Raw genomic sequence first — 24,935 nt, 5'->3', positions numbered from 1 at the left:
CGGAGGAAATTAAATGAAACATGCCCAGGAGGAGCTGAGCACAAATGCTCCAGTTCCTGTTCTTCAATGCTGCTTTTTCCAGATGTGCAGAATTTTCTCGAAATGGAAGAAATTTTTTAAAGAGTGGTTAGTGGTGTCTAAAAATATATAATTGGATTCAATGACTATTGTGCTGGAAAGGTGTTTTTCAGCAGGACTTCCTGGAGAGAAAGTCACTGGAGAAGTGATATTTTGGCTTGCCTGGCAATGTTATTTTCTCTCTACCCTGAGGATTGGGACAGTTTTATCTGGCCGTCATCCTCTTTGCTTTGCAGAGTATTAACTCTTGGTACATATATTAAGAACCAAGGGCCAAGGTGGCTGTTCAACGTCTCCATCTCAGCTGCTGGCTGGCTCGCAGTTGCTGCATATTAAAAAAAAATTATATTGCGGTGGAATACGGGGGAATATTTTTCTTATGGATTGAATTTAAATGGAAACATGGAAAAGAGTCACTAGTGCTTTCAAAAACTTTTTTCCTACATAAAAAAATTATACTTTACATACAATATTTTATTAGTTTCAGGCATCCAGGATAGCAGTTGGACATTGCTATACCTTATGAAGTGATTGACACAACATTTAAGAGGCTTGAAATCTCATGTTTCTCACACTCACTGTTGTTGACTGAGGTTTAACTCACACTGTTGACAGGGCTTGCCTTTTGAAGGAAAGTCATGTTCTCAATAACTTTCTCATGATGATGGATTAAACTTCCCTTGGTTTTTATTTCTCTTTCTAACTCCACTCACATACTCTTCTCCTTACCCGAAAGGGGATGCCATTTGATCATCAGAACTAACTAGTTCACAAAATTGCACATGTCCTTGACAAGCTACCCAACTGTCTACCCATTATTTTGTCCTGTGTGTGTGTGTGTGTGTGTGTGTGTGTGTGTGTTTTAAATCCTCACTTAAGGATATTTTTCCATTGCTATTTATGGGGAGTGGAAGAGAGAAGGAAAGAGAGAAAGAAACAATGGTGTGAGAGAAACACATTGATTGGTTGCCTCCTACAGGAGCCATAACAAGGGCTTGTGCCTGCAAGGAGCCAGCAACCAAGGTACCTGCCCTTGACCAGAATCCAACCCAGGACCATTTGGTCCATAGGCTGATGCTCTATCCACTGAGCCAAACTGGCTAGCGCCCTCTCATATTGTCTTGATCCTGTGATTTCCAAGTCCAAAGTCTGAAATAAAATAATATATTGGTGAGTTCTAAGGAAATGAGAGAGGCGCCATGCAGCAACAAGGCAACTTGGACATTTTCCCTCCATTTGAAATGCTTGATTCATTCATCCATCCATTCCTTTCACATCTGTCTGTTGAGATGAACTAGTTATAAGGTAGAGAACCACATTGTTTAGTCTAAGGATCTATTAGAAGATCTCTGTCCTCAAAAATTTAGATTCCAGTAGGTAAGAAAAGATACCTTTGGTATAAAAGTAGTTAGATAAATGCACTAAGGACTATAAGAGAATACCTGCTGACACTAAATAGATGAAGAGACAAATGCATAGGAACCGTGAATCAGTAAATTGTTATATTTATTGTTTGTTATTAATTGGGGAATTGTTTTGTGGAGAAAGTTACATTTGATTTGGGGCAGCAAAAACTGGTTGAATTTCCATGCGTGGTCATGGGGTGGGAAGAAAGGAACTTAACAAAGAAGAATGGTATAAACACAATTGCTGACAAGGAACTGACAAGTGTTCCCGTTTGCTTGGGTCACGTAGGGAAGATTGCAAATGTTTCCTGCAGTGTAATGCTCACCCTAACACATATGCCCTTGATTTCTCATATTGTTCTCTCGTTCTGCCGTGTGGACAGAGCCCTGTGGAGCTAATGTTGTCTGCTCAAACTGAAGTTAAACCCAGTCCATTGACTCTTGAGCCTGAGAATTATGTACAACAGTAGCCCCCAGATGAAAATTTAGAAATAAATTTCTCAGCGTTGGAAAGGCACTGGGACCCTCTACATCCTTTTATAGTTTTTCACAAATACCCAATCCCTGCCTACAGCCTCTAGTCCCATGGAACTCACTACTCCTAGAGAAAGGCCTTTCCTCCTGAAATTCCTAATGTTAGAATGTGTTTTTCCCATGTGGAGTGGAAACTATCTTCTACTCTCCAGCACTTCTCTCTAAGAGGCTGCTGGGCAATGAGAAAACCCTCCTCTTTTCTCCCTGTACAAATTAACTACAGGATGACACCCATGCACAATGCTTCCTCCTCTCCAGCCTAGGATTTGGAATATTTGGGGGGATTATTTTGTGTGTTTACTACTAAATTCCATAGTCCTCAAAAATACTTTCTAAAAAATGCTCTATTAAGAATGAATCCTGAAGAAAGACAAGCATGCATTCAGTTCTCTTGGCAAAGCAAAATAATGTCTTTATAAACCTCTTTTCTTTATAACCTGCTCCCTGATGGAACCAAATAATTTGGGTTTATAGGGCCTTCGTTCCAGAATGTTTACAACATGAGCTTAGGAGACGGCGATACAGTAATTGGGAAGGCGAGAGTGGCAATGGTTATTACCCTTTCAGGAACTGTTCACCACAGCCTGGCTCGAGAGCCTGTTTCAGGAAGGGAGATAATGTTAGCTAGGACTTCGGGAGAAACCACTGATTGTCAAAAGTACTGTTGACTCTTTTATTAAACAAAGGAGCAAACCTAAGCTCAGAGACCAAAATCCAAAACGATGCCAAGTTTTGCTTTGGCCACAGAATGCCTGCATCTCTAAATAAAATAAAAATAAACACAGCAGTGCTGTGTTTCTCAATGCCTTGGCGAGAAAGATAGCTGTTTGTTGCCAAGTGGTTATAGTTAAGCTGAGTCCACCCATAGAACGTCCAAAATGCTTTGGGTGCTTTTAAGACTGCACCCAGCTGACTAGTGAAAAACTCCTTGCTCGCCAAAACCGCTATGGCTCAGTGGAAAGAGCATTGGCCTGCAGACTGAAGGGTCCCAGGTTCGATTCCGGTCAGGGGCATGTACCTTGGTTGCGGGCACATCCCCATTGCGGAGTGTGCAGGAGGCAGTTGATCGATGTCTCTCTCTCATCGATGTTTTTAACTCTCTACCCCTCTCCCTTCCTCTCTGTAAAAAATCAGTAAAAATATATTTTTAAAAAAGAAGAAAAAAGAAAAGAAAAGAAAAAGAAAAGCTCCTTGCTCTGAAGTTCAAACCAGTCAATGAACACCAAATCCAATGGCCTCATCTAAATCCGTTCTCTAAATTTTGAGGAATGGACACCCTCATTTTGAAACTCTATCCTCCTCTTGGATGTAAACATACCAAGAGCTAGAATAACTCAGAGATGCAATTCAGAGCGTGGGTGTTTGATAACTAGAGGGCCAATGACATTTTGGGGAATCTTTTTACACAATTGACAGAGATGAAGGCATATCTCTCACTAGCATTGTATATTTGCTTTTAACAGTTAGCTCTACAGACCATTTGGAATTTGTTTTGTAACATGATCTGAGGTAGGCTCAAAGTCATCTCTCTCTACATAGTCAATTTAGTTTTCTATTATGATTTAACAAATCTGCTATCTTTTCTCATTGATTTTTTTAATGCCAGCTCAACTATCTACCAAGTTCTCATATACAAAAGGATTTGCTAAATATACCCTTCTATTTAATTGGTCTGTTTATCTGTTTCTGTGCTCTTGCTATTCTTTTAATTGACATACCTGTGTAGTGTCTTAATACAGTGGTTTGGTTTTCTTTCTCCCCCCCGCCAGATTTTTCTTAGCTAATTTTGAGTTTTTAATCTTCAATGCATTTTTTAGAATAGGTTTTTAAAATTCCCCACTAAAATCTTGCCAGAATTTGTATTGTGAATATTGAATAGTCGATGCCTACATTAATTTGGAGAAAATGGACACAAAATCCACATTTTTTGGCCTTAAATTTTTTAATAAAGCTTTGAAATCATGTACATGTGTGAATATATTTATGAAAATCTTATATAGTCTCCGTTAAGCTAAATTCAAGATATTTGGATAACCGGTGTTTGATTTTTCAATTACACTTTATTTGTTATTACTGATATAAAGAGGTGCTATGGATTTTATGTTGACTTAATTCTTGGAAACTTGCTAAATTCTTATTAGCATAAGTAAATTTCTGCATAGATTTTCTTGAGTTTTTTATGCAAGTGCAGAGCATCGTCTAACAATAGTTTTTATCCCTTCACTTCTAGCCTCATCTCTTGTGGTCGTTTTAAAAGACACATTAGACCAGATGGATTTAATTGATATTTTCTGAGCATTACACCCTAAAACTGCAAGATACACATTTTTCTCAAGTGCATATGAAACGTTTGTCAGGCTAGACCACATGTTAGGCCATAAAACTAGCCTCAATAAATTTAAGAAGACTGAAATCATTCCAAGCATCTCCTCTGACCACACTGGTCATTTTTTAAGTTATATCTTTATCTTTTGCATTAACCAGAACCTCCAGCTTTGTCTTACCTCTTTCTCTCTTGGTTCAAATATTGCCTTCTCATCAATTTATTTAAAGCTGTAACTCCCACATTATAACCTACTAATATGCTAAAACGCACACAATTATTTTATTTATTTCCTACTTTTGTTAGAACATAAGTTTTCTCAGGATAAGATTGTGTGTGTGTGTGTCTGTTTCTTTCTCCACTGCATCTCGGTGCCTAGGAGAGTGTTAGCGGGTGCGAGTGGGGCCAGCACTGTCAGTGCGTGGGAGCTGTGGCAGTGGGAGCAGGGCTGCAGGCAGACAGGTGACAAGGGGACATGTTGGGAGGGGCCAGGCGGGGTGTCATGGAGGATGGGCCAAGACCCACTCGTGCCTACTGCAGCCTCCCATCCCACAGTTCCTTTCAAGGTGCACAAATTCATGCACTGGGCCCCTAGTAAATATATAATTCAAAATAGTATTTATCAATATTTTATGCCAGGCTAATTTGTTAACTAACAGTTTCCTCATCCTGTGCCTGCATACACTATTTACTTGCTACTTTAAGGTAAATTTAATGAAGTCAACTAACTTAAGCTTTATATTTAAAATATATTATCAACAGTTACTCTCAATGACTTCTATAAAATATTCATCAGTATTTCTTTGGTTTAGGACAGTGGTTGGCAAACTGTGGCTCATGAGCTTCATGCAGCTTGCAAGCCACTGTTTGCCACTCTGTTGACTAATGAGTTTGCCAACCACTGGTTTAGGATTATTTGAAGTCTTTTGAAAGAAGTGCCATTTTGCAGTTTTAGATCACTGCCAAAGACATCCAAAGACTTCAGAAAACTTCTGAACAAAAAATTAGAAAGTTAGTGTGACAGAACACTGAGCAATTTTCAAATCTAAGTAAGATACATTCCTCATTTTTAGCAAACTTCATATAATTGTTCTGAATCCTAAAAAATGATGTAACTGGGAACTAATCCATTTTACATAAACTTTGACTTCAATTTCAAGAGTCATATTTTTTTGTTTTTGATGGTAAGGAGATTGTAGCAGTCAACTACAAATCCCCAGTGTTTTCCACTGACTGGTAGTCATACCTTCATATAATTCCACTCATTCAGTGTGGTTAGAAACTGTGACTTCCTTCCAAACAATAAGATCTGGCAAAGGTGATAGATATTATTTCTGTGATTATCTACAGTAATAAAAGCATAATATGCAAATTGACCAAATGGCCAAACAGCAAAACAACAGTCCAGATGTTCTTCCGGATGAACTTCCAGACAAAGCTGTGGGTGTGAGGGCTGAGGCAGCTGGGGCTGCAAAGGCCTATCCTAGTATGAATTTCATGCATTGGGCCTCTAGTCTATATATTAAAAGCCTAAGTGACCATTACAGCAGAACGACCAGAAGACAGGTCACTATGATGCACAATGACCACCAGGGGGAAGACCCTTAACACAAGAGCTCCCACAGGGGGAGGGCTGCTCAGCCAGAAGCCAGGCTCCACAGCAGCACTAGGGAGCAGTGAGCTGAGCGGTAAGGAACATCAAGCAGGCAGATGATAAGGAGCAAGGGCTCCCAGACTTTGAGAGGGATGTCCCCCTGTAGGGAAGCGGGCCTAAGCTGGCAGGTGGACAATTCCTGAGGGGTTCCAGACTGCAGGCTGGGCTGAGGGGGACCCTCCCCCAGTGCAGAATTTTGTTCACCGGGCCTCTAGTGTTCTATAAGACTAGTTTTTGCAGCCGGGACTAGAGTTCATCTTTGCGGCCTTGATGAAGTAAGTGGCTCTATTAGAGAAGCCCTCATGGCAAGGACCTGGAGCCAGCATCTAGGCTCCTAGAACAGCTCCAGCTGACAGTCAGTGAAAAGCCAAGGAATGTCCATCAGTCGTACAGAATCAAGGAAATGAATGATGCCAACAATCTGAATGAAGGTGGGTAAAAGTCACTTAAATCCATTTAAAAGAGACTGATATTAAGCTAGGCATTGTAGGGTGCCATTGGGAAAGCCTTTCCTGAGACTGTTACATTCAGTAAATTATAAATTATAAAATAAGTTTATTTTATTTTTGATAAAAATAAGTTTATAATTTTATCAGTTCTAAGAATAAAACTTAATCAAATGTTAGTTAATGGATTGGACTTTTATTTGTTCTCATCATATTCTATTATTAAGGTATAGGATTTCCTATTTCATGTTGGAATTAAAAGCAAAATAAAAGATTTATCATGTCTTAAGGAATTCTTAAGTTTCATCTGTTTTTATCCAGGATCTTTCTTAAATTTTTAATGGTTAAGTTATTCTATTTTACTTACCTACTAATCATCAACTTTTTTCCTTTCCTTTTCTTCAGTTATTAGCTAACCTAGCTAATAAAAGACTTTCATTTGTCACTGAGTTTGTTATGATCTGAGCAGTTCTTTCATATCACTTTTATTGACTGTATGAACTATTGCATTTTTTACAACATTCATTCTTTTACTTTACAAAAGTTTTATGTTATTTTTCCATTGTCTAGTGTTGAATATCTAATAATTTGCAAAACCACTCCCTGTCTCATGGCAAAGACAGATTGTAATACTAAACCTCAAGTGTGAAATCTGCAAGAGGAAGGAATTTGTCTGCTTTGTCTATAACAGTTATACCCAAGATCTTAATGCAGAAAACCTAATTTCTTTTTTGAAATCTGCTCTACCTTCTATTTCTAGATTCACACAATTTCCTCCTTTTAAAATTATCTCTAACAAAATGATTCTACTCCTCTGGAAAAAACATACATATGTGAATCTATGAACTAGACTTTCTTGTAGGAGTACTTAGCGCTAGGAAGGGATTTCCTAGTACCTTCTTACAGTTTCAGCCAATATGAACCTTCTTACATTTCAACCTCTATGAAGGAAAAGCTTCAAGAATTTATTTTCAAGTGCTAACAAATACAATAAGTGTGTGTATTATTTGTTGTCTCCTGATGGTTATAGTTCTAAAAATCTTATTAACAAGATAAATCGATATAATATACTAGAGGCCTGGTGCACAGATTTGGGCACCATTGGGGTCCCTCATCTTTGCCTGTGTCCTCTCACAACCCGGCAGTCCGACATCCCCTGAGGGGTATAGGAGCCTGCACCACTTTGCTCTTCCTGGCCCCACTGCACCTGCCACAGACACCACTCGGAAAACTAGCTGAGTGGTGCTTCTGCTGTGGGAGTACACTGACCAACAGGGGGGCAGCTGCTGCATTGAGCATCTGCCTCTGGTGGTCATTGCACATCATAGCAACTGGTCAACTGATTGTTCGGTCACTTAGGCTTTTATATATATAGATGTGTTGAGCATAAAGTTATGTATGTTTTCTCTGCAAACTTTTCCTTTGTCTCATTTCCATACCTGCTATCTTTTAGAACCTGACACAGTGCCTGACACAAAAGTAGCTTCTTAAATAAATAATTATTGAGTAGAATCACCAAAATATCCCCAAGCAAGAGACCTTGTAATAACTTTCATGTTTTAAAATACAGAATGACGTGTAAATATTAGTGGTAATAAATTTCTTCCGACTACCCTAGATAAATGCAAATTTAGCTGCAAAATAAATGTCATTGGAGAGGATTCCAGGGAAAGTTGTGCACTTTACACTATGTATTGAAGGAGGCCAATGTAACATAACTCTGCAGGAAGTAAGAGGCTTCCACATGGAATCACAGAATTATTTTTGAATATGGACATGAATAGACTTGATTTTCTAATAGTCAACTATGAGCCATGACGTAGCAAACTTGGTTACAACTCAAAACGTTTGTCTCTGGCTCTGGGAAACATCCAAGGCTGCCTAGTAGATAGACTTACGGTGTGTATAGTTCATTAGTTTCACTGATTAGAGCACAGTGAGGCCCAAATTAGAATGTGAGTTCCTGTGGAGACTGAATTATCTTACTTTATAACATGGCCAACTCTTAACTCCCAGCAGCCATTCTGAGCTGTTGGTCTCAAAATGCCCCGAGTGACGAGACAGTGTAGTGTTAAATTAAACCTGTCATTACGAGGGGAGAAACAATCACAGCTGTAGCAGCTGTGATTCTGAGCTGTGAAGACTTCTTACCTGCAATTACAGCTAATCAAAAGAACAAAACAAAACGTTAAATAATCTTAAAGGTACTAGGATGGGATTTTTCTTGGTTATAGAAAATGCATTCACCATAATAAATTGACATTGTTATTAAAATCTGATTCTAACTCATTAGATTTGCTGTTTGAGTAAGTAAAATAGATTCAGTTATCATATGCAAAGTGAAAATGTGGGTTACATAATTACCAGTAAGACAAAATAAAAAAATTACAGAATTGGATCCCAAAACCAATTTATAAAGAAACTTTCAATCCAGGAAGAGAGTTAAAGTATAATGAATCATCATCTTTTTGCAACCATGTAATGTTGTAATAATGATGGAATGTTTTTTCTTTGTTTTTATTATTATTGTTGTTTTCTATTGTTTTAAGCCCAACTGCAAATGGATTTTTCTCATCAGGTAAGCTCAAATGTTAAATTCTGGTTATTTTATTAAGAAAGAAGAACATCCCTTCTTGCCATTGTAAATTAAATACATTACAAATTTAGTATCAATAAGCCAAAAAAAAAAAAAAAAAGCAATGTCTGACCAAGTATTTGTCAACCTTAGACTATTACTATCAATTAATCTGGGATATAGACAGGGACATTAAAGATTATTAAACTTTCTGACAAATATAAAGCAACATAGAACAATTTAATTCAAGACATTTTGACTATAACATACCTGAAAGGCAGATAAAAAAGTACAATAAAATTTTACATAAAATTTATAAAAATGTAAATTTTATAATAAAAATCTCTAAATATAAAAGCCTAAGTTACTGTTATGACCAAATAACTGGAATGACTGAAACGACCAGTTGACCACTCACATGACATGCACTGGCCACCAGGGGGAAGATGCTCAACACAGCAGATGCTCCCACAGCTAACCTCCCATGGCCCCTTCCCTCTGCCAGCCAGGGTTCCTCTCCCCAGTTGCCCTCCCACCCCCCAACTCTTATAGACCTCAATCGCCAGCCAGATGGAGAGATCCTACCCATGCATAAATTTGTGCACTGGGCCTCTGGTAGTCAATAAAATACTCAAAAAATGTAAATTTTTACTTTTATATCACCAACATTCACATATTTTGGTACTAAATTTTTACTATAAAATAAAATATATGATTGAATGACTAGTGACCCAGAGCACAAGATTTGTGCATGGAGGGGGCCGTTCCCTCAGCCCAGCTTGCACCCTCTCCAATCAGGGTCAGGTATCCCTCTCGCTATCTGGGTCCACTGGCTCCGAACCACTTACCTTCCTGTCTGCCTGATCACCCCTAGCCCTCTATCTGCCTGATCATCCCTAACTGCCCTCCCCTGCTGACCTGACCTCACACTCAAATGCCCTCCCCTGGGGGCCTGATCTCACCCCCAACTGCCTTCCCCTGGGGACCTGATCTTACCTTCAACTGCTCTCCCCTGTCAGCCTAATCGCCCCTAACTGACTCTGCTTTCCTGATCACCCCTAACTGCCTTCCCTTGATGGCCTGATCTTGCCCTCAATTGCCCTACCCTGTCAGCCAATTTGATTCTGATTAGTCAGTTTCCATGCCAGCCAGCATCAAAAGTTCTGCCTCGTAGGCAGCCATTGGCTCCTCACAGTTCACCCAGATTTGCTTCTGATTGGTCGGTTTCTATGCTACTCAGCATCTCTGGGCCTGATCAGAGAGGTGGGGCTGATCAGCAGCCTCTGGGGAGGCCCAGAGATTATTAAGAAAAAAAAAAAAAAAAGGCATGGCTGCTGGTATAGCCTGGAGAGAAAGAGAGGCAACCGCTGATCAACAGCTGCCATGGAGAATGCGGATCATACCCTGCCTCTCTCTTTGGGCCTTTCTCTGGGCCTGAACCACAGCCCCTTCCGCAGTCAGTGTTGGGTGGCCACAGCAATCCAGCACTGGCTGCAGGACTGACTTCTGGTGTCCGGTCAAGCCTTTGGTCAGTTGTTATGGACCTTGGATTTGTATATATTAGGATTACTGTTTTGTTATAAGAAAGCATGGGCTGAAATTTCAATCATTACAGTTTAAAAAAAAAAAAGTTTTCTTTGAAGTTAGCAAGTATATACCAGTGTTAATAAGGCCTATTATAATTATTTTCTGGTCCAAGAGTATAGATTGCTTTTAGTTGTTAATGTTTCTTTAGTCTCTTACCTAGAACGGGGTATCATTCTTTCTTTGTCTTTTATGGCTTTGATATTTTTGAAGAGTATAGGCCAGTTATTTTGTAGACTGGCCCTCAGTTGGGCGCACCTGATGTTCCCTCATCATTGGACTCAGTTCATTCATTTCTGGCACTTGCACTGACATAAGTGATGTTGTCTCCTTCTTCGTGCATCATATCAGGAGGCACACAAAGGGAAATACTCTTTTAAAAATTAATAACTGTCCTGACATTTTAATGAATAGGTTTTTCTATGAACATAAGTTTCCATAAATTTTTCATATTTATAATCACAGAATGATATAATTGTTTATTCTGCTTCCTTTTCTGGCATTATAGCATTTTATGTTTTTATAACTTCGTAATTTTCATTTATTAACCCCATAATATTCAGCCAAGTTGAGAATTTATTTGGCCAATTGTTTTTATTATTGGGTATTAAGGTTATTTGAAATGCTTCACTATACTTTTTATTAAGTGAATGAAAAACATATATACATATGTGTTGTGTGTGTGTGTGTGTGTGTGTGTGTGTGTGTTATTAACTGTTAATGGAACTATTAGGTTCAGCTGGAACAAAAAACTATGCTTATGTAAGTAAGTTCTTCAGTATTCTCAAGTTTCCAGCAACAGTTTGCCTGCTCTCAACAACATATTTACACATGGAAGCTTTGCAGCCAGTGACACCTGGCAGGGAGTAAAGGCAGGACCAACATGCTTTCATTCTCAATCCTAGAAAATAGTTTTCAGTGTAGGCCTTGTTGACAATGACTCAGTCATGTCAATTTTTTGAGGGACTATAGAATGCTTTGGAGAAAATGTAATTTATATTGGCCTAAATGCACTTAAGATTATTTTTTTTAAGGAAGTAACTTATCATGGAAAGTTTAGATGTGTGTATCTAGGAATTTTATGCGTCCTTTCTCCAACTTTGCACTAGGAAAACATAGATAATCTAAGAGAACTTTCTGCATACTTACATGCACGGAGGTGGAATAATGTTTTACATAAGGCAGCTGTTGTGCCTGTAACCAAACACTGTCAAGTGATCAGAATTAGCATGTCGATATCCTGAAGGGAAGCCTGACAGAGCCACAATACAATATAAGATGCTCCTTTATGGCCAGCAGTGGACCATTTGGAATATCTCAAAATTAAACCTTGAGGCAATCTACTGCAATGCCAGACTTCCAATAAAGAGAGAGGGGAGGAAGAAGAAGAGAGGAAGAGAGGAGGAGGAGGGCTTTGGTAATCTCTCTTTGGCCTAGGTTCACAGCAATTCATTACAGCTGCATTGCTAAAACTTGTCCAACCACCAAACTGAATAGAGAGCCTATCAGAGGATCAAGAGCTGAGTGGGAAGGAAAGAATTAGTGTGGCTCTCACTGGTTACCTCACTGCTTAATGTGACTCTTCCCTCTATCTAGTCAGCTCATAATTATCTGCTCTAATGGGCCTCAGAGGGAGGGGTGGGAATGGGTAGCTGCGACACAGATAATGCGGAATAGCAAATAGTGCAAAAATACTTTCTGTTAGGCTTTTGCATGTATCATATGCTTAAGAGGGAAATATGTTTATCTTTCTAATTATGTTTTGCTTAGACTAATTTTTTTTAATTCCCATGCCAATGAAAAAGCTATTTCAAATTATACAGATAGCAGAGGAAAGGTTTTAAAATCTTTGAGATAAAACTTAGGAGTTTGGTAAACGACAAACCTGAAACATGATATTTTTTCTGAAAATGTGGCCTCTCACGTCAGTGTTCTTGTGCCTTGGTTTAGGCCTTCATTGCCTCCTAACCAGTATGTCTCTCTCTGTCTCTGTCTCTATCGCTCTCTCTCTAATCCCCCCGCCCCCCAAGTCTTGCTCCTCTTCAGCCATGTACCCAGAGAGCACATTGCTGTGTGTGGGAGGCAGGGAGGAGAGGCTGAGTTGCCATCATTGTCCTGACCCACAGTTCAGGTGCTGGGGTGTGGGGATGTTCCCTTCCCCATCACCACCAATCCGTCAGATTCATACTCTGGGTCTGTGGTCAGAGTTAATGTGGATGAGAAATTATCTTCCCATGCTCCTTTTAGGCCAAAGGGAAGGTGATTTTTATCATATATAAATTCATATTTTTCCTTTGTTTCCATTTTAACTCAACAAAACCTACAATGTGCTATTTTCTAGGAGACATAGTGGGTGGAGATTGTTTTAAATTTTTTAAAATTGTTATTTTTAACCCTCACCCAGAGAGAGGAAGGAAGAGAGGGAAATATTGATATAAGAGAAAAAGATCAATTGATTGCCTTCCATAAGTGCTCCAACTGGGGATTAAACCTGAAACCCATATATGCCCTGATCAGAAATCAAACTGACAACCTTTTGTTTTAATATCTGTGTCTGACTTTGTTTTCACAATAATCCAACCAAATATTTATACTAGGTATTCAGTGCATGTTTTACAGGAAAATAAGTAAAAGTGCCTGTGCAGAGATTTTAGGAAGCCATTTCTTTATGCCATTAAGAATACAGGCTTTTGGAGATTCAATGAAATAAATGCCATATTTTCAAACACTGGCCCAAAGAGGGTCAGTGTGCTGTGTGGATTCTTCTCATGTGCTACTGAAGCTTTCTGGTTTGGCACATTTCATTCAACATTTCATTCAGAATATTCAGATGAGCCCATTTAAGACCATACAGGTTACATATCTTATCTAATAAAGAAAGAATATGCAAATTGACTGTCACTCTGCAACAAAGATGGTGGTGCCCACAGCCAATAAGGACGGAATATGCAAATTGGTGTGACAAAGATGGTGGCGGCCAGGCCTCTGGGCAGCATGCACACCCAGGTGTGGAAGTCTGGGGCCAGGTGGGATTCCTGCTATGAGGGTGAGAGGGAGCTACAAGAGAGCAGCAGGGCAAGAATGAAGGTGGAAGGTGGCAGCCAGAGTGAAGGGTCCAGGGTGCTTGAGTGAAGCAGGTGCTGGCAGCCAGGGTAAGGAAGGCCTATTCTTGCATGAATCTTTGTGCATCGAGCCTCTAGTTTTATTATAAAACTGCAGACCCTTCACTGGCCAGCATGGCTCAGTAGTTGAGTGTCAAACTATGAACCAGGAGGTCACAGTTGGATTCCTGATTAGGGTACATGCCCGGATTGCAGGCTTAATCCCCAGTGGGAGATGTGCAGGAGGCAGCCAATCAATGATTCTCTCTCCTTGTTGATGTTTCTATCTCTCTCTCTTCCTTCCTCTTGGAAATCAATGAAAATAAAATTTAAAAAACCAAAAACCTGCTGACCAAGTAGACCCAAGAGTTGACAACGTAGGGACCCTTTGATGGTAATTCTTTGCTCATGTTAACACTGGCTCCTGTCACTGCAACAATCTGCACGTGTGTATTCAGTTAGAACTTCATTCAACACAGGATCAAGCTGGAAATCTGCACCTGAGCATGTCCCTCATGTAACACCACTGAGCACCAGCCAGCGACGCATTCCAGGCTCAGAGATCGGGAGCAGCAGAGGAGAGAAGAGAGGTAAGGACAGCCAAATGAAGGCTGGCTCACATGGACTTGTCTGCTTTATCCTCTTCCCATCCATAAAATCCTGGACCAGTTTATTTGGGGAAATTAATCTTTCCTTTAGTACACATCATATTTTGCTCACACAAGAAGGTGTATATAAAAATGTCTAGAGAAAGTTGCCATGGTGTACATTAGAAATGCATATATGTTATATAAGTGTTATATAAGGCATAAGGAGAGAAATAAAATCTGGTTCGTATTTCTTCCCTTGGGCAGATTCCAACATCCACCCGGCCAGTCACTAGTTCGTTTGCTCTCGCTCTGTTTCGCTCCTTTTGGAAGCAGTGAACTTTGGGTGGCTGAGATTTAGAGAAGTCCTCATGTGGTCATTTGCTAACACACTTTAATTACCATTATCCTACACCAGTTAGCTCTTCCTACAGGTTCTGGTTAACTAAGTGGGAAACCGTCCTTAACATAAAGTGGGGAAAAGCATCAATTTAACCTGCTCACCCTGACAGACACTGTACTATAAGTTAAGGCCATGGTCTGCAAACTGTGGCTCGTGAGCCATATGTGGCTCTTTGGCCCCTTGAGTGTGGCTTTTCCACAAATACCATGGCCTGGACGAGTTTATTTTGAAGAAGTGGCATTAGAAGTAGTTTAAGTTAAAAAAAACTTGGCTCTCAAAATAGATTTCAATCATTGTACTGTTGACATTTGGCTCTGTTGACTAATGAGTTTGCTGATCACTGGGTTAAGAATATAAACCCAGGTTGCCTGGTTCAATCCCAACTCTGCCACTTACTAACTAGGCAAAATCACCTCTAGATTTTCTCTCTAAGGGTAATAATAACACCTTCCCCATAAGGACATTTAAGATTTAACTTATATACGTGCTGCATTGGTCTACTCAGGCTGCCCTAACAGAAAACTGCAGACTGTGTGGCTGAAACAACAGACCTTTATTTCCTGACCATTCTGAAGGCTGGAAGTCCACAATCAATGTGCTGGCACCTGAGGCTTTTTTCTCTGGCTCCCAGAGGGCAACCCTCTCGCCGTGAATTTCAGGCGGCCATTTCTCTGAGCACACACACTCCTCGTGTGGCTTCCTCTTCTTGTAAGGACACCATCTATTGAATTAGGGCTCTACCCTTAGGACCTCACTTAACCATAATTACTTCCCTATAGGCCCAACTCCAAACACAGTCACAGTGACGGCCAGGGCCGGAACATATGACTCTGAGAGGACACCAGTCACTCCACAGCGAGCATGGACACCATGCCTGTCAGGTAGTACTTTCACAATAAATACTTGTTATTTTGTGGTGTAGTTTTACATCTCTCTCGCAGATGTGTAATGAGACTCCGCTTCAACTTTTATCATTTTAGCTGGCTAAGATCCAAGTCTGTAAGTAGAGGCAAGATTACGTGAGCAAACCCCAATGAGTGAATATATTTAAAATGACAGTGAGTGTCGTTTTGGCTAGCATGCCTCACCAACCTAGTGGGGTGATTTAAATGCAGGCATACACACATTAATTTATGTAATGCATTTCAAAAGAGTCTCGCCTGTAATCTTGTACAATTTGTCCTTGCTCGATGTCATCACACTATGACCTGTAGGTTACATCCAGTCCTGGCTAGCTTTTCTACAGCATGTGAGCTAAGAGTTCTTCTTACATATTTAAAGTGTGGCAAAACAAATAAGCATACACAAAAGAAGGTGTGACTGAGACCTTGTGTGGCTCAGAAAGCTGAAAATATGTACCATTTGATTCTTTACTGAGTTTGCTGACCTCTTCATGAAGGTAGGTGTCTAACATAAGCCCTTCAAATAGATCCATTCTTGTAATGTGAGCACCTCAGTTCTCCTCTAACCTGCATGAAGTAATACTTGTTACCCCCAAGATTTTCTACCTATTTATGTTGGAAAGAGGTAGTTCTAGAGTGGCTAGCATGTCTTAGCAACTTCTAGGGAATATAATATAGCGATTATAATTTCAGTTTTTCCTGGTTACTGTGCCCCAGTGACAGCCTAAGAAGGGAGAAAGGATCATGGTTACATCTTCTATTTGATGTCTCTAATGGTCAGGCTGGGTCTGTTATTTCTTGCTATTGTTGGTCTGTCCACCTTTGAAAACTTTTTCTCTTCTGCTTCTCACCTGCCATGGGCTGGGGAAAGAAGAGCAAAAAAATCATCATTAAAGCTCTATTCCTTTATATATATATTTTCTTTAATTTTCATAATATAATTTTATAACTAAATGGCATTATTTCGCCTCACAGATTAAGAGAATGAGCCTCAGAAAGGTTAATTTACTTGAATTCAAACCAAAGTTTTTCTAGCTCCAAAATTCAAGGCTTTTCATCACAGAAACAAAATATACTTGACTGACTTGAACTACAGATAGCATAAGGGTAAACAGGCTAAAATGATGCTTTTGTAAGAGAAGTTCCTAGTGGTGCAGAGCCTGGTGGGACATAGCTAAAAACTGAGACACCTGGCTTCTTTTCTTCTCAGTTCTTAGCTATGTTCCAGGTAGTCCAGTTGTCTGACAAACAACTTCCAAGTAAGTGGGGTGTTGTGATAACACTTTCATCGTTCAAATATGTCCTTGAATGCCACCCATTCAATGTGCTCACTCAAAGGTAAATATTGGGAAAGCATGTATACTTACGATTCTTGAGAAGGTCCAAAAATGAGTATGGTCATGGAGTTATGGCCCATGTAGACAAGGGTCTGTGTGTATGTGAATATACACACGCTTGCACACACATGGCTTATTCAGGCATGCACACTGGGTACACAGCTAGAGCATTTCTGTTGCTTCTCTTTTACTCTTCCCGTCTTTCCTCTAAGGCAGGTTGTAAGTGAAACTCCTAGACTACATCTGACCCCCACACCTCCTCTAGTCATCTAAGTAACAGAGGGCCTCGCGCAGAACTCTGCCTATCTGGAACACAGGAGAAACGGAAACCATTATGAAGATATGTGCTCACTCCAAAGAAGGCGCCCAAAGCATAAAGTTTAATAAACAAATTATTTTGGCGATTTAAAAAAAGTAGCTAATACCAGACTCCCTAACTGGCCAAATATTGCAATCTCTCTATCATATTACCTAGGTGCTATTAAGATTGTGTTTGCACAATAACAAATATTTGCCAAAAGAAAGAGCAACATCTGTACTAGAGCAAATTAACCAGAGACTCAGCTTCAGGCAAAGTCTGACCATTTCCCCAGAGCAGGGAGGATCCTCTGGGTTTTATGAGATAGAGGTACAAGCAGCAATAATGGGGCACTAAATTATTCTCTCCAGTGGTTTTCAAAAACAGCTCACCACTGGCAGCGTGTGAAAGGAGTTGGAAATTCATTTAGCTCTCTTTGGGTATTTCTTTCTCCCCGATGAGCAAGTGGGTCTCACTGTTCTCCCTTTTCATAGGAAAGGATTGGATTCCAGATGGAAAGCAGGACATGGCTAAAAACACTCCTTTCCTGGATTTGGGACTCCTTTACAGTGCTTTAGGGTAAGCTAGTGGGTTATGGTTTAAGAGCTTACAGGAAAGAGAAGACTTTCTTATAAAAAGACATAGAACCCTAGCTGGTTTGGCTCAGCAGATAGAGCATTGGCCTGAAAACTCAAAGGTCCTGGGTATCAACCCGGTCAAGGGCACATGCCTGGTTTGCAGGCTCAATCCCCAGTGGGGGAAGGAGGGGGGCATGCAGGAGGCAGCTGATCATTGATTCTGTCTCATCACTGATGTTTCTATCCCTTTCTCCCTCTCTCTTCCTTTCTGAAATGAATAATAAATAATAAAAGACATAGAAATCGATGGATTCCCCAAACAGCAGTGACCTCTGCCTCACCAGAGGTAGTGACTCCAGAGAGGTGGGACTGCTTCAAAGAAATCACTGTGGGTGCCCTAAAGGAATATGGACTCTAGGGACTGCATCTCCCAGTCCTCCTCTCTCCCCCTCCACCCCCCACCCCAAGAGCTCCTAAGCCAACTGCATGCAGGTCCCACTGTGAGGGACTAAGAGGATAGTGGATATCACCATGACAACCTAAAGATAAGAGAGCCCTTTCCTGGTTTTCTAGATATTACAGAAAATCCTCATATTCTTGTACAACCCAGAGAAAGAAAAAGTCCCCAGTCATAACTGAGATGGAGTTTCAAAAACAAGATATTTTGATTTAAAAGCAATAAAGGACTGTGGTCTACCTTCTAATACTGGGCTTATGGACCCAAGTTTCATCCAAGTACATTGCTAGGGAAAGCTCTCTCCACCCATTCAAATCAAAGGGCTCGTCCAAGTTCTGATGGGGTTGGTGCTGCTGTGAACCCAGCCCCATGACCTATGTCAGAGAAGGCCACTGCTGCCCGAACATGCCTTTCACATGCAGAACGGTCCCCAATCTGCAATGTGCTCCTCTGCCCCGGACAACAAAACATCACCATCTCCTCTGTGTCTCCCAAATCCCCTGCTATGACTTCCATGTCACTACAAAGGGGACCCTGTAACATTGTTATCAGCCCTTAACTCTAAGTTCACACTCAAAATCTTCTGGCTTTCCCCATCTTTTAAATAACATTCAAATAAAAGCACTGCCCACTAGCTTTCCCCAGGCACAGCAGCAACACTCAAGGCAGACTTCTGAAAGACTCAGACTCAGCTTTCTCAGTTCTTGACCCTGTTTTCAGGGTCCCTGCTTGTTGCCCTATCCCTTGGGAACCCTAATGCTGCCCTAGGCTGCCTTTGCTGGCAGCACCCACTCCCAAATTCCCTGTTTGAAGAACCTCCCAGTTAAATCCTCTCTCTTGTTCACTCTTGTGCTCTCTCTTACTCTGTGATCACCACTCGCCCAAGAGCTTACCTGTTCTCTCTCCATGGCTGTGTGGCCTTAAGCAGCCACATGGCCCATGACTGTGAGGACCCCACAGTCATGGACTATATCTTGGAACACAGGCTAAACTAGCCAGATGCTGGGCTTTAATATGGAGCAGAAACTCTGGGCAGTTGTCTTTATTCTGGCCCTGAAGACAAGATTGGGCTTTTTCCATGGCAAGACAGAAGCGATGGGGCCTTGGAGGGAAACCCCCCTTAATTTTGCATCTTCTATAAAACTTTCCATGAAACCCCATCCTCCTGTGGGAGCCTCAGGAAATTCTTTTCCTCAAGGCACCCCAATAACTCCCTTTCCACGGATAACATTACCACTTATTAAATATTTGCTACCTTATTTAATAGTAGTAGTTTCTGTTATTCTAAACTATGACAATCTTTACTCCCCAGATACATATAAGAATATCTTTCCTTCCCACCATCCCAAAGGCATTGGGCATTAAATTCTTTATAATTATTGCTATAACATAATAGGTACATAAAGTTTTTCCTCTCGGAAAACATTAATTATTCATGAGATTGAATTTATGAGATCACAAATCTTTGACATGCTTATATGTTTTTTTGTTAATTTTGCTCAGTTCCTATTAGTCTGTTATCTGATTCAGCTAATTCAGTGATATTCTTTAAAATGAGACAATGTCCTGAGAGTGAGTCCTAGGCAACTTATGTCCTCATTCGGGTTAAACGGAAAAGTGGAAAAGCCAAAGTCATTAGAATCTCCTGGATGCGCTTCAGATGGGAAATTGTGGTGTCACCACTTTGGCTGCCCATTGTAATCATCTAGGGAATTTTAAAAGCCACTGATGACTGGGCCACACCCTCGGGGATGGTAATTGAATCGGCCTGATTTAATTACCAGACAGAGGGATGATTGAAAACTCCCTGGGCGATTCTAATGTGCAGTGAAGACTGGGAACTGTGGTGTAGGTGGGTGCTGATTAGTGTGGGGTCAGTTGGGTGTGTCTGTGAGGCCAGGCCCTAGACAGAATTGCTTTCATAATCAGCTGGCTCTTCAAGCTAACTGAGTTAATCACCACAGTGTAAATTGGCTATAAAGCCTTCTGACTAAGAGTGAAACCAAAACATTCAATTCATCTCCACTTGGCAATATCTTGAAATTTTTGCTCTGGCCAATTACTTTTACTTTCAAATTTGTCTTTTTCTTAAAATTCAACCCAAGTGTTACACTCGCATTATGGTGGTAGAAAAGATTACAACACTGCAGAAATTTCACATTCTTGATTTTGCTTCTGTGTTTTGCTGCTGTTGAGGAAGCAAACAATCACAAAAGAATTCAACACATAGAGAACAGATCGGATAGCATGTGCCCTGCATACAGCAACTTTGATCTTTTATCTAGTTTGAGTAAGTGTCTTGAGATTTTAAGGACAGACTACTTCACTTGGACTAAAGACAGTAAACTGAAATGTCCTTGAATTGGAAATATTCAACCACAGTGTTTTTTCAAGGGAAAGCTTTAAGAGCAGCTTCAAAGAACTTAAAAACTTAAGAGAAGGGCAAGAAGATGCTGATGTGTTAGGAAAGTCTGCATTATTTGCTTCTGTGGTTTTGAAGATGTAAATAGAAATAGCTATGGCAAAAAAAAAAAAAAGTTCTATAATTAGCTTCCATCCTGATTCCAAACATTGCTTATTATAGAGCTCTTAATAGTATATATGAAAACCACTGTTTAAAACTCTTGGTTTGAATTTTCTGGCACTTTAATGAAAAAATTAGTATTGTCAAGCTTTGTGGCTTCTCTAAAGTCATGTGCTAAACAAGAAGTCCTCTATTGCGCAAAGGTTTTTGGAAATGGTGAATGCTCTGGTAACTTCCTTATCCTTGGGCATAGTTTTCTCTAAGGGTCAGAATATGAGTTTAAATCAGAAATGAGATGAATTACTGATCTAAACTGTGGGTGTAGTTATGGGCAGACACTGGTATTTAGACCCGACAAATGTGCTCTTTAAACACAGTGACCTTACTCTGCTGTCCTTCCAAAACCACAACAGAGAACAATCTTGCTCAGTTAACCAAACCTCCCTGAAGAAACCACCACCTAGAAGGGTGTCTTTCAGAATCCATCCAGCAGCATTGCAGGACCACATCCTACCCTGAAAAGTGAATCCTTATCATTCCCCCTCCATCCAAACTGCCAGCCAGCATCAAGTCCCTCTCTTGAACTCACCAAATGTGTTGTTTCATGACTTGTTTTCTAATTTGGTGAATTCTTTGTAGGTCTAAACCCAATGGGATATGAATCACATCTGGAGAAAGATGTAGAATAAGCCTACTGCCCCAAGCCAATTTTATCCAAATAAAAAGTAGACTAGGTGTGGATAAGAGAAACTAAATTGGGTCTATATTTGAAAGAACAGAGTATTACTAATGAATATCATGAATATTAATGAAATTTTTGAATTTCTGTGTAACATTCTGCTTAAAAGTTTCAGGAAAATTTTTGATAGTAATAGAGTGTATGTTGGAAGAGAAGGTTAGGTTGTATTAACATTTTTTGAGCTCTTCATATGCATTATTTTAATAAAGGCTCAGTTGTTATTCTTCCCATTTTGCTGTTGAAAGAAACTGAAGTGCAGATTAAGAGAAATCTATACCACCATACAATTGGTAAGTAAGAATTCAAAGGCAAATCTGGCTGATTCCACAGCTCACAGGTTTTAAATTGCATTACACTAGGCCAATCAGGAGAGAAGCAAATGTCATTCCTTAATCATTAAAAACATATTTTAATAATTTATATTCTAGAAGATTATTCTGTGTTCACAGCATGGCCATAAAGAATAAATTTCTAATAAGATTTTTTCATCTTTTTATTTTTATATTTTTCATGAAGGAGTATATAGATACTTTATGGAATCTTTGAGTCCTATTTCTTTAAAAAACAATAACAAACTACTATCTTCTTACCCAACTTAAAAGTAACTTGTATGGGGTCAAATTATTGTCTTTTAAAATATATACATTTTTATTTTGATTTTAGAGAGGAAGGGGGAGAGAGAGAGAGATAGAAACATTAATGATTAGAATCATTGATTGGCTGCCTCCTGCACACCCCCTATTGGGGATCACCCACAACCCAGGCATGTGCCCTGACTGGGAATTGAACCTGGGACCTTTCAGGCTGCAGGATGCTGCTCTATCCACCAAGACAAACCAGATAGGGCTATTGTCTTTTTTTTTTATGGAGAAAGTTTAGGCTGAAGGATATGGCTTAAATCAGGGGAAAGTGGAACTCTTAAAATTGAGTCCCTGTTCTAAACAGACATCCATCCAGGCATAGGCAACCCGAATAAGACTTGAAGCTCCAGGAAACAGAGATGAATGTATGTGTTCTGACTCCAAGCTTCCTTTCAAGAGAAAGTTAAAAGGAAACGTCTAGATCGCTCCAAGCTCAACAATCAGATCAATTACTCCTCTAGGAGTTGAGAAAGTATCTCATGGCTAATGGCTACAGCTATGGATCTACTTCTGGGGGAAGGAAGAGGGTTATCCAAAATAGAGAAATCTTTGCCAGGAAGTTTGTCATATGCTTAATAAAGATGTGTAAGGAATCATCTTAAACTTCATTCACTGAGTTTAAGGAAGAAACAGAAAGCCAGTAAAATATATTAATGTATATCCAGTCCAGTTTATAAAGAGGGAAAATGAAAAGCCTTATGCACAAAATCATTTAATATCAATATGTCTAGTATGAATTAATAAAGAAAATATTAAAGGTGAGGGTTAAAGGTGACATAAAACACTGTCATTTGGTGTCAGAGAAGTTAATTGGGACATTTCTGCTGTACTTTTAAAAATCCCATGCTTGCCTTTTATTTCCTCCATCTCTTTCCATAGCATTTGCTTTAAATGAAGGTATCTTTGAAGAAACGTTCCTTTCAGACAAATCCTCAGTTCTGTAGTCAGACTGAGACTTTGCAGAAATGACAGTTTTAAATGTTCTTCTTATCTTCCTAGAATGTTTGAAGGCAGTTTCCCACCATTTACGATTATTTCAAATATGAATTTAATTTATTGAATAACTCCTAATAACGTTTTGCTCTTTATGAGTATTTAGTTTACACTTTAGAAATGTTGTGTAGCATTAAAGCAGATTTCTGAATTAACTTAGACCAACTTTCCTATCCTATCTTCCTAAAAAGATTTTGTAGAAGATTCCCTAAATTTGAGCCCATCTTTGTTTGATTTAGCATTTTAAAAATCAGAGAAATACTACAGCTGGAAGCCAGTGATTCCACTGACCTCACTTTGTAGATAAGGAAACTTGGGACTTAAAAAAGATTAAGTGCTATTACAAAGATCGAATAATAACTTTTTTTTTAAGGAACTGGAGTAAGTTCTTTTAAGCTCTAAAAGGACTTTTTAACACTAGTTGCCTTACTTTTCAGTTCATTTCTCTACTACTAGTTACTGGTTTAAACATTCTACCTCCTACAATGATATTTCTCAATCCTCGTTGCTTTGCTTTGCAATTTAATTTGATACTACAGCTTTTATTTTTATTTTGAATCTGGTGCGATTCTACAGAAGGAGAGGAAATGTATTTTACTGTTCTTATTGCTACTTTTATACCACAAAGAGAAAAATCACATGACCTCAGAAGTCTTACATTTGCCTTAACCCTTTCTGCTCTGATTTTAGTGTGTGACTGGAACATTGTGATGCTTATACAAGGCAAGGCGGCACTTGCTATTCCCTGTTTCTGTACTTGGGTTTGTTTTCCTGGACTTGCTATTTCATTCGAATTCCACTCTCATTACCCACATTGTGCAGGGGTCCCTTCGCCACTGCCAATGGGACCTCTCAGATTGGGGGAGTCAGCTCAGGTTACAAAGTTGGGTTCAGTTATGCTTATGTACTGTTCTTCGGTAAAAAGCTAAACTGTCCCTGACTGTTTATTCCATTAGAAGATGTTTAAGTGCATTTCCCACTAAGAAGGTCTTGTTTTCAACTTGGCTTCGGGTAATGGCAAAATCTCTGAGGATGACCATGTCTGCCCTTGAAGGGTCTCCTTGCAGTTGGATTGTGGACAGCAAATCTGCTTTTTCTCTGGATGCACTTGGAAGGTTCCTCTGACTTTTCTCCCATGAGGTTTAAAAACCTGCTCAGCTGCTCCAGATCAGAAAACACTGCTTCCCGAGCCAGAGATTTTCCCATTCACCGAGGCTAATGAGATGGTCAACTTGATCTTGCAAAATTGGAAATGAGATTGTTGTCCCTCTCAGCAATGATTTTCATCAATAGGATGCAGTTATTGTTACTTTTCCAACAGCACACACATGAATAGGGGCGAAAGCTGCTTAGAAATGTCTCCATGTGAAATGCAACATAACATAAGCATATGTCAACATGGTGGGGAACAACAGTGTCCCCGGTGGGAGGGTGGCGGGACTTGGATGAATCACAGAGGAAGCCATCTGAGCAGCTAGCCTGCCAGAGGAAAGGGACATTCTGATAGTCCTGCCCTTCTCAGGAACACATCCACTTGGAAAGGGGATCCACTGAGCAGAGAGGACAGAGGAATGCCGGGAAGGAGGTGCTTTCTGGTCAGTTTCCTCTCACTCCTTTCCTGGCTCGAGCAGAAATGCCCATGTACCCACATGAAGCCTGAATCAGCACCTTCCAGGCTCTCAGGATGGGGAAAGTTGGGTCATTATGGCCACGCCAGATCTGCTCTGCCTAAAATAATATCCTAAGTGAAAGAGGGCTACATTTTTTAACATTGA

The sequence above is a fragment of the Pipistrellus hanaki genome (assembly GCF_964339955.1).
Source record: "Pipistrellus hanaki genome assembly, chromosome: 3".
NCBI lineage: Eukaryota > Metazoa > Chordata > Mammalia > Chiroptera > Vespertilionidae > Pipistrellus > Pipistrellus hanaki.
The sequence above is the reverse complement of the archived record's forward strand: the minus strand, read 5'-3'. Positions refer to the sequence as shown.